Below are 14,780 nucleotides of genomic sequence, written 5' to 3'. Positions count from 1 at the left end.
AGCCAGGAGATAGAAGTCAAAAAAAATAAACAGAAGTAATAAAATTATGAAGGATAAAAAGAACCAGAGAGATGGGAGGTGGTGTGGGGGAGTAAGGAAATACAGCATCACAGAGATCAAAGGAAAAGAGAATTTCAGGAAAGAGGGACTAAGTAGAAAATAACAAATATTGGAAAGAGATTAAGGAGGATGAGAACTGAGAAAAGAAGAGAGTAGTTTCAATGAAATGGAATGGATAGTTTAGTTAAGAAAGAAGAGGACTGAGCTTGTTTGCCAGTGGAGAGAAACTGAAGATACTGGAGTGAAGTGAGAAGTATAATAGATGGATTTAGGTCCCAAAATAAGAAAAGATGAAATATACAACATAGATTGAGAGGTTAGGTTTGGAAAAGTGAAGAGGCACATTTTGCCTGATAAAGATGCAGAGAAATGTCAGTGTTATGGAGAGACTATGACATGTAAAGAAAAATTAAGATTAGAAAATTTAAGCTAGATGGTCTTAATATTTTTAGTAACATAGGAGGTGAGGTCTCTCTAACCAAGAGTTAGTAGGCTAAGAATAATATTGGAGATTTAGAACATACATTGAGGAAAATTCTGTACTTGATAAGAGATGTACAAAATATTCCCTGAATAGTAGTGAGAGCCAGTGGGATTGGATCGAAGTGAGAAGACTCCTTCTTCCAATTAAGATCGACAAAAGAGTTCCCCAGAACAGTGAGAAGCTAAGGGTCACACAGAACTTGAACTGGGCTTCATGGTTTTAATACCCATTCTCTTTCTACTTTGCCAGGCTGCTTTTTGACTATCTAGAATAGTTGCTTAATATTTTAAAAAATTGAATCAATTTACTAAAGAAAAAACACTGGAAGTTTAGTAGCAAGAGCAGAGAAAGCCAACACTAGTTCATCCTACTGATATGTCCTCTACATACTGAACATGCTGGACCCTAAACTTGGACCTCTTACTAGCTAATGAAAATTAATAACATAAACATTTTTTAAAATCACCAACATTAATATGTTGAGATTTGCTGGGCCCCTGTAAACTGTTCTTTGAACCCAAGTAACCAAATTGCTATTTTTACTTGTTTTAATAGATCTTGTGGCTAAACTACTGTCTGAAAAAGATTCTGTTTTTAGCAGCCTCAGTATTTCTAACATAGCTTAGAGCCAAAATTATAGTATATAAGCTTTTTTTCTTCTGAACTCTAATTGTTAATTAGTTAACCATGCTATTTGACTGACTCCTTTGGAGAAATAAAGAGAACCCTGTGAGAAAATTCTCACTCAACTCAGATCCAAATGCTTTCTACTATTATTTCTAGTATTATTTCTACTTTAGTAAGGGAATCAGGAAAATTCAAGTATAGAAAAGTCTGAATGATTTAGTCAATATATCATAGTGAATCTATAAAAAGCCACGAGAAAGCAAAATGGTTTATTCTTGTACCTCAAAATTCACCATCTCTCTCATATATTTTCATTTCATGTCCCAGGAGGAATATTTTGAATTAAGAAGTGGGAGGGATAAAGGAAGATATTTGAACCCCAATTATCTTTATTAGAAACGTAGAAGTGACTAAAATAAGGATCCATATTATTATTCATTCCTAATTTTTCTAATTCACAGGAATCTCAAGCACTATGAAATGTGAAGAATTTATTGACATTACTTTCTGAAGAGCTGACTACAAGATAACACTAGTCTTATAAATCAATTAATATTGCTATCAATAATTGATTATCATACTTTATAATTTATATGATCTTTTTCCTTGAAACACATTTTCTTACATACATACTCAAACAGCTGATATTAACAAATCCAATGTTTCTCCAAAATTTGAGTCTCAAGAATTTCTTGGTTATTTAATTCAAAACACTGTTAAAATATTCATAAGTCACAAAGAGAAACTATGCCTATTGAAAACAGATAAATTATCAAAAAGCAGTTATTGAATTTCATTTAATAAATATGTATTAAAGGCAATTAGGCTTAGAGCACTGGATTTGGAGTCAAGACCTGAGTTCAAATTCAGCCTCAGACACTGACTGTATCACCTGTGCTAGTCATTTAACTTCTTTCTGTTTGTCTCAGGTTCCTCATCTGTAAAATGGGAATAAAAATAGCACCTAGCTCCCAGGCTTGTTGTGAGGATAAATAATATTTGTAAAGCATTTAGCATGTTATCTGATACATAGCAGATAATTAATGCAATGTAACTATATTCAGTTCAATAACCATTTAATAAGCACCTACAGGGTTCGAGACAAAGTGAAATGTATGAGAAGCAGAAAAAAAGGAGTTCAATAATGGTTTCAGGAATGGAGCAGAGGTAATAAGAAGGCTAAACCAAAAAGAGTTAGGAAAGGGACTGGGGGCAGAATGATGAGAGGAGCTAGGAAAGAAAACGATTGTCTTTTGGAATTACCTTGAGCCACTTTATTATCGAGAAAAACTAAATCTAAGTCTCTTATTGTCTCTCCACTACACTTCATAGCCCTAGATTTATTTGTATGATTAGGATAATAACATTTGTGCCACATGCCTCAGATGATTGTGGTAATGAACTGATGTCCAGATATATATGTAAAATATTTAAAAATCTCAAAATGCTTATCCATGTAAGCTACTTAACATTCTAATTAGATGATTCTTTTTTTCTTAGTGAAAAGATTTAAAAATTTTTTTTATTTTTCCTCAATTACATGTAAAAACAATTTTTAACACTCATTTTTTAAAAATTGTGAGCACCAAATAATAAATTTGATATAGGTAGTATATGTTCAATGTATAATTTTAAAATATCACTTAATGTTTTTTATTTCCCCAATTATATGTAAAAACACATTTTAACATTCATTTTAAAATTTATGAATTCCAAATTCTCTCCCTCCCCTGCTCTTTCCATCCTCATTGAGTAGGTAAGTAATTTGGTATAGATTATACATGTGAAGTCATGTAAAACATTTCTATATTAGTCATATTGTCAAAACAAACAGATCCCCTTCTGCACCCAAAACAAGAAAAGCAAAGAAAGTTTAAAAAGTATGATTCAATCTGTATCTTTCTGGAGGAAGATGGCACTTTTCATCACAAGTCTGTTAGAATTACCTTGAACTATTTTATTGTTGAAAAGAGCTAAGTCTAAGGGGGACGGACAGCATCTTTCATCATAAGTCCTTCTGAGTTGTCTTGGATCATTGTATTGTTGAGAATAGCTAAGTCATTCATGGTTAGTTTTCTTATAATATGGCTGTTACTGTATCACATGGTTCTTAATCAGTATTCAGCTTGAGGATAGATTTGGGGGAAATAAGATCAAATGAAACAAGAAAAATAAAGTAGAAACACTCAATCTTCAATCAAACTTATACTGATTTTAAACATTTTTTTTTCCTTAGATCAAATTCTGTTTTGAGATCATATACTTAAGCCTACATTCTGTAATCAATAAAAATCACCACAGGAAATAGTGAAATCTATCTTCTGGCTTTTTTTTTCTTTTTAAAAAAATTGTAGCAAGTTTATTTTTAATACACATTGCTTTATGAATCATGTTGGGAGAGAAAAATCAGAGTAAAAGGGAAAAATCATGGGAGAGATAAAAAAGAAAACAGAAAAAGAAGTGAACATAGCATGTGTTGATTTACATTTGGTCTCCTGAGTTCTTTTTCTGGATGCAGATGGAATTTTCTGTCCAAAGTCTATTGGGATTGCGTTGGATCACTGAACCCCTGAGAAGAACCAAGTCTTGCATAATTGATCATCGCACATTCTTGCTGCCATTGTATACAATGTATTCCTGGTTCTGCTTGTTTTGCTCAGCATCAGTTCATGTAAATTTTTTCAGGACTTTTTATAATCATTGTTCATCATTTTTTTTAAAGAACAATAATATTCTTACTTTTGTGGATCACAACTTGTTCATCCATTCCCCAATTAATTGGTATCCAATCCTTTCTAATTCTTTGCTACCACAAAAAGAATTTATTTTTGCACATGTAGGTCCTTTTCCCTCTTTTATGATGAAATCTATTTTCTAAAATGTGCCTGATTCCCAACTTTATAGTAGTGAAATAGCCGAGGCAATAAAATTCAGCACAGCCAAGGTAGTTGCAATTTAGAGAGCAGTTTGTTTATTCACCGACCTGGACGGATCTCTGGATCGAGTTCCATCCCAAACCCAAATAGAGAAGACTTATAAGCAATTCTTATTCTGCCTTGTGGTTACAACAGTGACTGACTTCTCGTTCAAAAAGTGGGATGCTGGGGACCTTACAGAAGGTCTGACATTGTTAGGCAAGCATTCTGTCTGAACATAGTTGAGCAACATTTTCCTATAAGCCTGAGGCCCCTTGACCCAGGGGATGAGGGGGCCAGGCTTTTGTCCATTTCAGTAGTAATGGGACTGAAGTATGTATACTTCATTATGTATACTTTATCATGACAAATATCTGGGTTACTAGTTTATTCAGGGATTCCTGCTTGGAATCTGGAGATTCTGCTCTGTGATTAATTCTTTTTATGGAATCATAAATTTATACCAATGGACTATGTATATGTGATATATGTGACATTTTAATTTTTGTGAATTTCCTTTCTCTACTGTTTCTGTCATATTTTCAGACTAGCAGCTTATTTGGGGATATTGAATAGGAATGTTTTTTGCTATCCCATCATTCTGCTGAAAAACAGCCAACTAGCATTTAGTCTACTAGCACTTATTAAGTATCTTATGGTGCCAGGCAATATTTTAAGCACTGAAGATACAAAGAAAAAGCAATAAAACCTAAAAAACAAAAACCAAAAACCCCAGTTGTCCCTGCTTTCAAGGAACTTACATTCAGATGAGGAGACAACATGCAAACAAGCTATAAATAGAATAAATTGGGGAAAGATACTGAGATAAAGAGGACTGAGAAAGGATTTTTACAGAGGGTGGGACTTTGATTGACACTGGAAGGAAAGCCAAGGAAACTAAAAGGCAAGGTTTTATTACTCCTTTGCTTAGTTGCTATGGAACTTTGCATCTCTGGGTCTCATTTCCCTTGGATGTAAATTTTAGTACCATCTTTTCATAGGGCTGGGGTGGGGAGATCCCTTTGTCTATGTGAATGAGTGGGACTGATTGGATGAAAATTCCTCAGTATTGAAACTAGGCCTAAGTCACATGATCCCTATTCCCAGTCTTGAACCCTGGGTGGCAGGGAGTCATTTGGTCTCTAAAGGTCAAACCCTTAAGAAGTCACGCCTATAGGAAATGACATAGCCCACAGGAAGCAGACAAAATTGGTCAAGGATGGATACTTCCTTTTAGTCTATCAAATGAAAAGGCTTGGGTCTTTTCCTATTTAACTGGGTGTTCTACTTTCTGCTGCTTCAGGAGCACATAGCAGGAGTTAGGATGCCTTCCAGGTGTGCTTGGGCCTCTCCCCACAGGGACTAAATAAACGCTTTCTCTTTGTACCTGAAGATGCCTCTGATTGGTTAATTTGGGAAAGGGGTTTAGCGCCCATCCCATACATGAACTATCATGTAGAATTGTTTGCTTTTAAAAACACACACAATCCATTATAATCTGGTTCAGATTCAGAGAGGATGACCATAGAAAGACCATCTTCAAAATGTTACTAACAAATAAACAATTTTTAAAATGCATAAGAAACAATCACAGCATTAGCAAACAAAGATGAACAAACAACCTAAAAAGGAAACCCCAAATAAAACCATGTGATTGGAATAATTTTCATGCTAAAATCAAATCTCTGGTAGAGTAGTGCAGTCTTGGAATCAGCAACATTTGTACTTGTCCTGTCTCTGACACACACTGGCTAAGTGATCTTGGACAAGTCACATCCCCAGGAAAAGTGCCTCCTTACTGTTTCCCACATCAGACACTCCATGTTGAGACTCAGGCCTCTTGACTGACTCTCTTTCATAACAGAATTTCTCCACCTCTTCATCTCCAATTCCTGGCTTCACTGGTTTCCTTCAAATCCCAGGTAAAAATCCTACTTCCCAGAAGAAGCTTTCCTTGATTCTCTTTAATACTAGGGCCTTCTTTCTGCATTTGTCTCCAACTCTTCCTGTTATGATCTATTTGTTCACAGGTGTTTGCATCTCCCCCTTCATTAGACTGTGACCTACTTGCAAACAGGAAATGGTTTTTGTATTCCCAGTTTGGTGAGTAGTAGATATTTTGAAAATATTTATTAAGTATCAGACTTCTATGCTTTAGAAAAACTGCTTATCTGCATCTCTGGAGATATCTTCCATACTAGAAATTCTACACACTAATGAAATTAAAGGTTTGGACCCAAACATATTTACAATTTAAGGAATTATTTAAGGAATCCAACTTAATAAAAATTCAAAACTAATTTAATCAATGTGTTTCTCATCCCGTTTTAATTAATTCAAAATATTTAAATCACAATTTTATGTACTTTATAGTCCTTATGTACTTTATAGTTACTTTATATGTACTTTTATAGTTACTTTGAGACAAGAAAATAATAAATACAGCCAATAGTGTATATGTAATCTAGTGGGAGCTGTAATGGATCCAACATATCAGCAGGTGGCAGAAGAACTCCATAAGAGAAAAATCATAACTTAGCCAGAAGCTGGGTTTAGCCTTGGACTATTTCAGAGGGTGCCTGTAGAAAGCATCAAAAGAGTCTTATGGTTGTTTGGGACTTTGTTCACCTGTAAATTTATTGTGGAAGTAATACTCAAAGGTAAAATTGAAACACTGGAATTTATAACTCCAAGCACTCAATTTCTAATTCATTACCTGCAACTGCAAAAATCAACAGGATGCTTGTATGTGGATTTTAACAGATAAAGGGAAAATTTTGGAAAATGTCTCATTTGGCACACGGATAGATCTGATTGGTCAATCTTCCAGTATCAATAGAAAATAAGTTCTTTTTTGAGTGACACCTTGTATACCTCACTTTTCCCTAAGTCTGTAATATAAGAGGGAATTCTCTGGATTTCTGAAGTCCCTTTCACCAACAAATCTATGCTCTACCTCCACAATATAGATGCACATTCTTTTTATGTCATGCCACTAGACAGATTTTCCAAGGACATTAGAGTCATGATACAAAAATTATTTTGCATTCTGGTCTGATTATAAGTATCCTAAGAATTAGAATCGCAAAGGGGTTTGACTAGAAAGCAACTGGAATAACTGTGTCCAAAGAAATGGTAGTCATAGAGTCAGCTAATGATATTTTCATCGTCACTCCTCAGAGGGTTACCACATTCTAACAGCCTGGACAGCATGGATAGCCCAGGATTCTGGCATCATCCTTTTCTGAAGCCTTTCTGAAGACATTCCTGAAGGGAGAATCCATAGTCCTTGGGATCACCAAGATCTTGCTCAGTGTAATGGCCTTGTACTTTGGAATAATTGTGTTATCATAAAAATGTTTTTTGTCATATTCAACAGACATCCCCTGGGGGAAGCAGTTTCCAGATCTCTTTCAGCTGTAGCTGAGAGAAAAAAGGCATAAAAACTCTGGTCCAAAACAATGTGGCCAAGAATGGATGTTCTTAGCCCTAGGGGCCCTGTTTGGGATCATCCTCATCTTCATAAAGTTCCTAAGTAATAAACAACTGCCTCATTTATCTTTTTTCCTTTTTTAAAAAGTTAATAGAAAACATTCCAATGGTTTTATTACAAAGCACTTTTTTTTTTTACTAATATTGTCATTTAAACAATTCACAACTCTTTAAGCTATGTTAACAGCATAGTTTTTTGCTATTTTGCCACAGTCATGTCAATACTTAAATTTCACACTTTTCATTATCTTTTGTCATATATGTCCTAGGACAGGGAACTTGTCTTCTGGAGAGAGAGCAACAAGCATCCCAAAAGTGTGGAGAACCAGATTAACATGTAACTGGGAAATGTTTAATAAAACAAATAAAAATACAATGTACTAGAGACAATGCTAATTTTTGATTCTCTGAGTCAATATACAGGCTGGTAGGGATCAGTTTCTTGGTTTGACAATTAGGAAATCTAATGTTTTCATTTGAATTCTTTCAAGAACCAGAGATTTTGAACATCTTTTCATATGGTTGTTGATATATTATTTCTCCTTTTGAAAATAGCCCTTTACATATTTTGATAGTTTTCCTATTGCAGAATGGCTCATACTGTTTGTTATAGCTCCTTATCAATTTCTTTTGTCTGACTTTTATGAGAAGTTGTGGTGCTGGGAAAGAGCTCTGTCCAGAAATAACTATGATGTAAAAAAGGAATACATCAGTAAAACTTACTGAAATGAGAAAGTGATAAGATTTAGATCTAGGGAACCAAAATGAGATTAGGGTTTCTGGTGGTCAGGGAGTTAAATGATAAGGTTTAGTGGCAGGTTCAGGATTCAGGGAACCAAATGGAGAGGTACCCCCTTGAGATTCAGCACAAGGGTAGGGAGTTTTGGGGACTCCCTTCTGGAAGCGTAGAGTTTCTCTGTAAAAGAATTTACAGACCTGAAAACCTAGATTGATTAAAAAAAAAAAAAAAAAGAGGTTTATTATGGGGATTGGAAGTAAGGTTAGAAATCCTGACAGAGAGGCATAAAGTCTGGTTAGGAAATAGGTGAGGATAAGAGAGGATAGCACTAGAAAGAGTATTCCAGTGGACAGAGGCTCCTTGGTATGTCGAACATGGAGCTGGCATGTTTGGAACCTCAGTAAAGAGAAGGTTTTAGTTTTAGTTTACTTTAGTTTAGTAAAGAGAAGGTTTAGTTTTTATAATAGGAACTTTAGCTGAAGGGGGCTCGAGGGTGGAGTCCCAAGTTGGCTCCACACTGGGTTTCAGTTTGAGCTGGAATTTGAATTGTATTCAATGAGTTTCAGGACTGAGCCAACCCATATAGATAACAAGGATGAAACTGTTTATCCCTCAGGGCGGGGTCCCTCACTGAGGTGTCCCTCACTGAGGCAGAGTTGAAGGAGATTTTCTCCTTTCAGGATTTTTAGAGTTTTGGGGTGTCCTCTTCAAAAGCACTTATATGCATATATCTGAATGCTTCAACTTGTTTTTTAAAACCAAGATTTTTTTTTTAAATAGTGATTTAATTGCTATTGATTCTGCAGAGATAATACCAGAAGCCCTGACATGTATAACTCTACTACTTATGTAGAGTAAGTCAATATACCAAAGTGGGGAGACTCCCAAAAAATTCAGTTACTTTTCTCCCCTAACACCACTAAGTCTTGTGGCTAGCATTCTTGACTTTCTATTATTGAACAAATGGCAGGTTGTTGTGATGCTTTCCCATCAGTATTAGATCTCTATGGTTCACCTCCAGGATAAATCCATGAATATCATAGACTTCAAGGCAAACTTAACAAGTCTCTGAGTTCAGACCTCTTACTCATTTGGGCTCAGAGTATGACTTGCATACAGGTACAAAACTCAGAAATTTCTGTGGCAGAATCTGAACTCAGTCTTCCTGACTCTAAGTTCAGTTCTAATTTCATGGTTATTGAATTGTGGTAATAGAGAGATGGGGGAAACCTTATCTTTTGTTTCATGTTCATTATTGCATTAGACTGTGGGTCTACATCAAGAGATAATGAACAGTCATGATTAACTTTTATAGGTAGCTTTTAGTTCTCCTCCAAAGCCAACCAAAAGATGAAGTGCTCCTTGGACCCCCAAGGAACAATGGCAAAGTAGATTTTTAAAGTCTTGTTTTAAAGGTGTAAACATCTCCTCCCTTGAAAAATAACAACCTACCCCTAAGATCAGGCTGTTTTATTTTTTCAACAAAGAATTATGTATGATTATGTATAATTCAAGATGTATTAATAACATTTTATCTGTGAAGCTCATTTTCATGATAAGTGAATTCTTCATTGATGTGCCAGCAATAGATACTGGATACAAAGCCATCAAGAATAAACTACAAGTTGTATCTAACATGTCTTCAAATCCCCAAGCACCAGATTCATATTATTATTATTGGAAAATCCATATGATAATCTTGCTATCAAATCTGACACATAGCAGGTGTTAAATTTTTAGAAAGAAGACTCTTGTGTCAAGAATATCTAAGAAGATAAAAGTCAATCCTCTTTAGTATCAGGATTTTTGCATTCTTTAACCAGAATTATCTCAAGGCTCTCTGTAACCCACAGAGTGAGTCATTGATCTTTTACAATAACTTTTTTTTAAACCTCTCTGCTTTCTTTCTGCTCCTTTTGTCATTTTATGGACTGGAGCCCAAGCTCTATGAGCTTTATGGATTTTTTTTTTTTTTTTAACAGATGTGAACGAGGGAGGAGAACCATACAGATGGGTATCAGGAAGTCATATGTTTGTCCAAAATAGTGGTCTGTGATTAGATGAATACCCAAAGAGAAATGAAACCAAATTAAGGTCTCTCTTTTTTTTTTTTTTTTTTTTTTTTTTTTTTATGTAGAAGAAAGGATTTGAGAGCAAGGCAAAACTTCTGTGACATGAACAAGTCTTTTCTATTCTATTCTCAGCCCTGTAGTGTACAACAACATAAACTAATGGATGTTCTACTAGAGTAGAATAATGTAATATTCTGCTAGTATAGAATAACATAAACTAATAAAAAAATAATATGGCATGACATGTCCTTATAAGCTTATTATATTTTATGTACTATTTTATATTAAGCCAAATATTCTAAAATAAAGTTAGCTAAGGTTAACTCTACCTAAAAAAACAATTGAAAAGGACCTTAGAGATCATTGCATTCAGCTCTCTCACTTTGTTGTTGTTTGTCCTTCCTTCTTAAAGAGGACTATGACATTTAGGAGGTAATGCCATGACATGCAAATGAATTGGATTTAAGGGAGGGAGGGCTGTGTAAGGTCACCTGCCTCACTTTTCCCGCCAAAGCCATTTGGATCCAGGAGCAAGATATAAAGATGACCGGAGATGAAAACTAAGATCTAGATAAGTGAAGATCACAAATTGCCAAACTTGTTAAAAATAATATACAATTGAAAATAGCATCTCTAGTGACTAGGGCATGAGTACTAAGACTTATATTACCATTCCCATAAAATGAATTGACCATTGAAAGTACAATTGAAATTATTAACCCAAATAGCTCAGAGGATCTCCAAAAAGGGCACATATCTTAAACTATCCCTAATTTCTCTTCCCTCAAACTGTCCTAATCTTCCAAATTCTCCAAAGGCAGACCATTCAAAAAAAGTTCCCTGAATGCTATATGCCATCTCCTCCTTCTTTGATTTCTTGCTATTATAGTACATTTGTGTTTGTCTCTAATAGTTTTAAGTCCTGATTGTAACTGCCTAAGGAAATAGCATAATTATTGAGGTAAGGACTTTTCTCACTTCCTTTTTGTATCCCTAAAAACATCTTGCAATGCTTAGCACAGAGAATATTGGTTGATATTCCTCCTCTAACTGGATTGTATCAAGTGCTGTTATTCATTTGCTCTGGCTAATGAATTCCATCCCATAATCATATACTACTAGAGTTATAAAGGAAAGGAGAAGGGAAGAAGCATTATTAAGCACTTACTATGTGTCAGACACTGTGTGAAGTGCTTTGCTAGCATACTCTCCTTAGATTGTACAGAACATTTAGTTCCATTCATTTTAAAGATGAGGTAACTAAAGCATGGAGTGAGAAAATGGAGGTAGACAATATTCTAGATGTTGAGTTTTCCTTGTTGATTGGATTGTTGATTCCCTTAAGGAAGTCATAAATGAATAGATAAATAGATACTCATGCATGTTCCAATGAGAGTGACTGAATCTATGCATTTGAACTATGTCCAGGAGATCTTAGATTTGGGACAGGGCTTTGGACTACTTAAGAATTCATAGAAACTAGGAGGAACTAAAGGCATATAGTCTGATTTATCTGTTGTATAATATTTGTTTTTTTACTTTTGAGTATATGGTAATGAATAAAATATTGTATATAGTCAACATACTTTAATGGTAAACTCCATTAGGACATGCTTACCTGATTAGAATCCATTGAAACACAAGTAAAAAGTGAAGAGGACAGTTTCTTGTTGGATAAGGGCAGAGTCAAGAGATTAAATAGATAAATTCATATAGATCACACCCCTATAATAACTAGAAGGGCACTGTCACCAACACAGGGGTAAAAGGATAGAATCATCCAGCTCTTTGAGAATCACAGAGAACTTAGCTTTTTCTTTAAGCATATTCTGGGATTGAGTGGATGCTATAACCATTCCACACACCCCCAAACTCCCCTAATTTAGATTCCCAAAACCCATGTCCTTATCACTGAAAAGACAAGGACAACCTTCATGGTTTAACAAGGATTTCAATGTTTAAAAAAGTGTTACGCATTATCAAATAAAGTTTTTTCATTGAATTTTGAGTTTCTACCCAGTTTTTTCCTAAGGAAAGTGAACATATTGGCTAGGTGAGAGCATGGAATAATTTGTAAATGAATGTCTCTTATCACATATGCTTCTGATTTTGCCTTAGTGTAGAAATCACAGCAGATGAACTAAAGAATTTTTTTCCTCTCTCCAATTCCTGGCCCACTCTTTCAACTTACTTGGTCAATTTCTGCTATAGTTGGGAATGGATTTTCTTTTGGATAATTCTTAGGATTGGGAGATGGATGAAAAAGTTGTATTTGTTCAGCTGAATCAAGAACTGCCTGGATGTTTTGGATTCTTGGAGGCTTTTAGGGATCAGATCAAGTCAACAATGTTGTTCATTTAGGATAGCAGGAGGTACCTAATTTTTTTCATTCAGAGAATCCTACTGACATTTCATTTAGACTGTCTAAATTGGTACATTCCAAGTCTGCTATTGAATGGCACTTTCTCATTTATTTACTTAGCTAAGCTTTCTTTCTGTCATCTGGCTCTAATTTATTCATTCCCCTTCCAAATATTATAACTATCTATGTGATTGTTTGCTTCAATTGGTTATTCAAGGACTATTTGAGGCCACAGTCTGCTATCCACAGATCCCCAACCTTGAACAGCTGTTTCACAGAGGTGGTCCTGGGTTAGGGTGTGGCTAAATCACTATAAATACAGAGGATCATTTTGCTTAGAGATCATCTAGTCCAATCTCTTTCTTTTACAAAGAGAGAAACTGAGGCTTAAAAAGTGAAATGACTCACTCAAGGTCACATGAATAAGTCAGAAACAGACATAGAATTCAAATGCCAGGTTATCTGACTCTAAGTTCAATGTTCTTTCCATTATGACAGTATTTTTCCTCATATATTTGGGATCAAATGACCTTCAAGTTCCATCTGATCTTTCCTACTCTTCTACTTGACACATGCTTGATTTATTACCTTTATCAATCCTCAGCCTTTATTCCATTTACTAGTGCTCCACAGCCCCATGATGAATGTTTTACCACTGTGTTTTCCCCATGGCCTATGAACATTGTGTTTTTTATAATTCTTCTAACTGAAGGTCTTTCCCCCATTCCCTACTAATAATTATTCTAAGCTCTTCTTTTTATTTTCTTGAATCATCCCTTTAAATATTGCTGCTTTAAGGCACTATAATGTTTGGTGAGAGTGTTCTTCCTATTTCTATTTCTTGGTGACTTGATTTAGTCAGTAATACAAGGGACTCTGATACTTCATCCCACTATTCTTTTCCTCCTACTATCTATTGACCCTAAGGATGAATACAGGAATTATGACTAAACTTGAGGGATCCTTTGGTCCTGCTTAGTCAGTGATGAAACATACAATTTTAATTGTTAGATTGGGCTGGTCTTGCAAACAATCTAGTAGATGGTGTGGTTTGGGACAAGGTCCCTGGTTCAAAATAGCACTCTAATGCATCGTAGCTCCTACAATTAAATCTGAAGAGATTTTTTCTGTCCCCATCAAAATTAAAATGATCCTGAGAGGGAACATAAATTGGCAAGCAGCTGAGAATAAAAATTTAAGGAAATTGAATCTAATGTAAGGAACTGATTAAGAAAAGGAGTACCAAAAGGAAAAACAGAAGACCTGAAAAATGAAATGGATGGGAGAGCAGTAAACACAAACTTCATAATTTTACTTTGATTTAGCCCAGTCCCTAAAGAGATAAAGAAGTTGGAGGATTTTTCTTGTTTTGTTGCTGTTTTTGTTTTTTGATTGGTTGGTTAATTTTGTTTTGTTTTTGAATCAAAGATATCCCTGAGATTTTTTTTCTGACTTTCAGAAATTATTTCTAGCATCTTTGGCAGATAAATTATAGGTGCTTTTTGTTGTTGTTTATACCCACCAAAAACTAAAGATGTTTGGTTATGATATTTTCCAGATTTAGAGTCAAAATGTACTTCCTAGCATTGCAAAGAGGGATCCTTCATCAATTCTTTAATCTATCTTGGTAGACAGACACATTCCCAGGGGCTAAAGCTATTAGAACATCACAAAAGAGGTGATGGTGATGGGTGGGTGGTTGTTGCTGTTGGTTGTTGTTATAGTCTTCATCTAGTACAAGTTGAGCAGTGTGAGTATTTGTCAGGCAAATGAAAAATGTCTGTGACTCAGTATTTCACATTCATCTGTAAGACCAAATTCCCTTATCAAATCCTCAAGTCAGTTCTAGGTCATAAATGCTTGTTTATTTCGCACCATGACATAGGGATAGATCAGGACCAGACTTGAGATTTCATCAGCAGAGGGAATGCCAAGGTGAGTAACTCCATCTATCAATGAGGTCAGCATCTTCTCTGCAATTTAGTTTTAGAGACTTGCCTAGAGCACTGAGAGATTCAGTATCTTGCCC

At 35.1% G+C, this 14,780-nt stretch overlaps 1 protein-coding gene across 5 annotated transcripts in view; it reads left to right on the top strand.

Moving 5' to 3' along the window:
• The window catches only part of LOC141545720 (cytidine monophosphate-N-acetylneuraminic acid hydroxylase), a 115,601-nt gene extending 112,113 nt beyond the window's left edge, over window positions 1–3,488 (top strand). For all 5 annotated transcript variants that reach the window (XM_074272934.1, XM_074272948.1, XM_074272967.1 and 2 more), the window contains one exon: window positions 1,633–3,488. The gene's annotated coding sequence lies outside the window, so the exon portion shown is untranslated. The remainder of the gene's footprint in view (window positions 1–1,632) is intronic.
• The last annotated feature ends 11,292 nt before the right edge of the window (window positions 3,489–14,780 follow it).

The sequence above is a fragment of the Sminthopsis crassicaudata genome, chromosome 1 (genome assembly GCF_048593235.1).
Source record: "Sminthopsis crassicaudata isolate SCR6 chromosome 1, ASM4859323v1, whole genome shotgun sequence".
In the NCBI taxonomy this organism is placed as follows: domain Eukaryota; kingdom Metazoa; phylum Chordata; class Mammalia; order Dasyuromorphia; family Dasyuridae; genus Sminthopsis; species Sminthopsis crassicaudata.
This window is presented reverse-complemented; position numbering and strand designations above follow the sequence as displayed.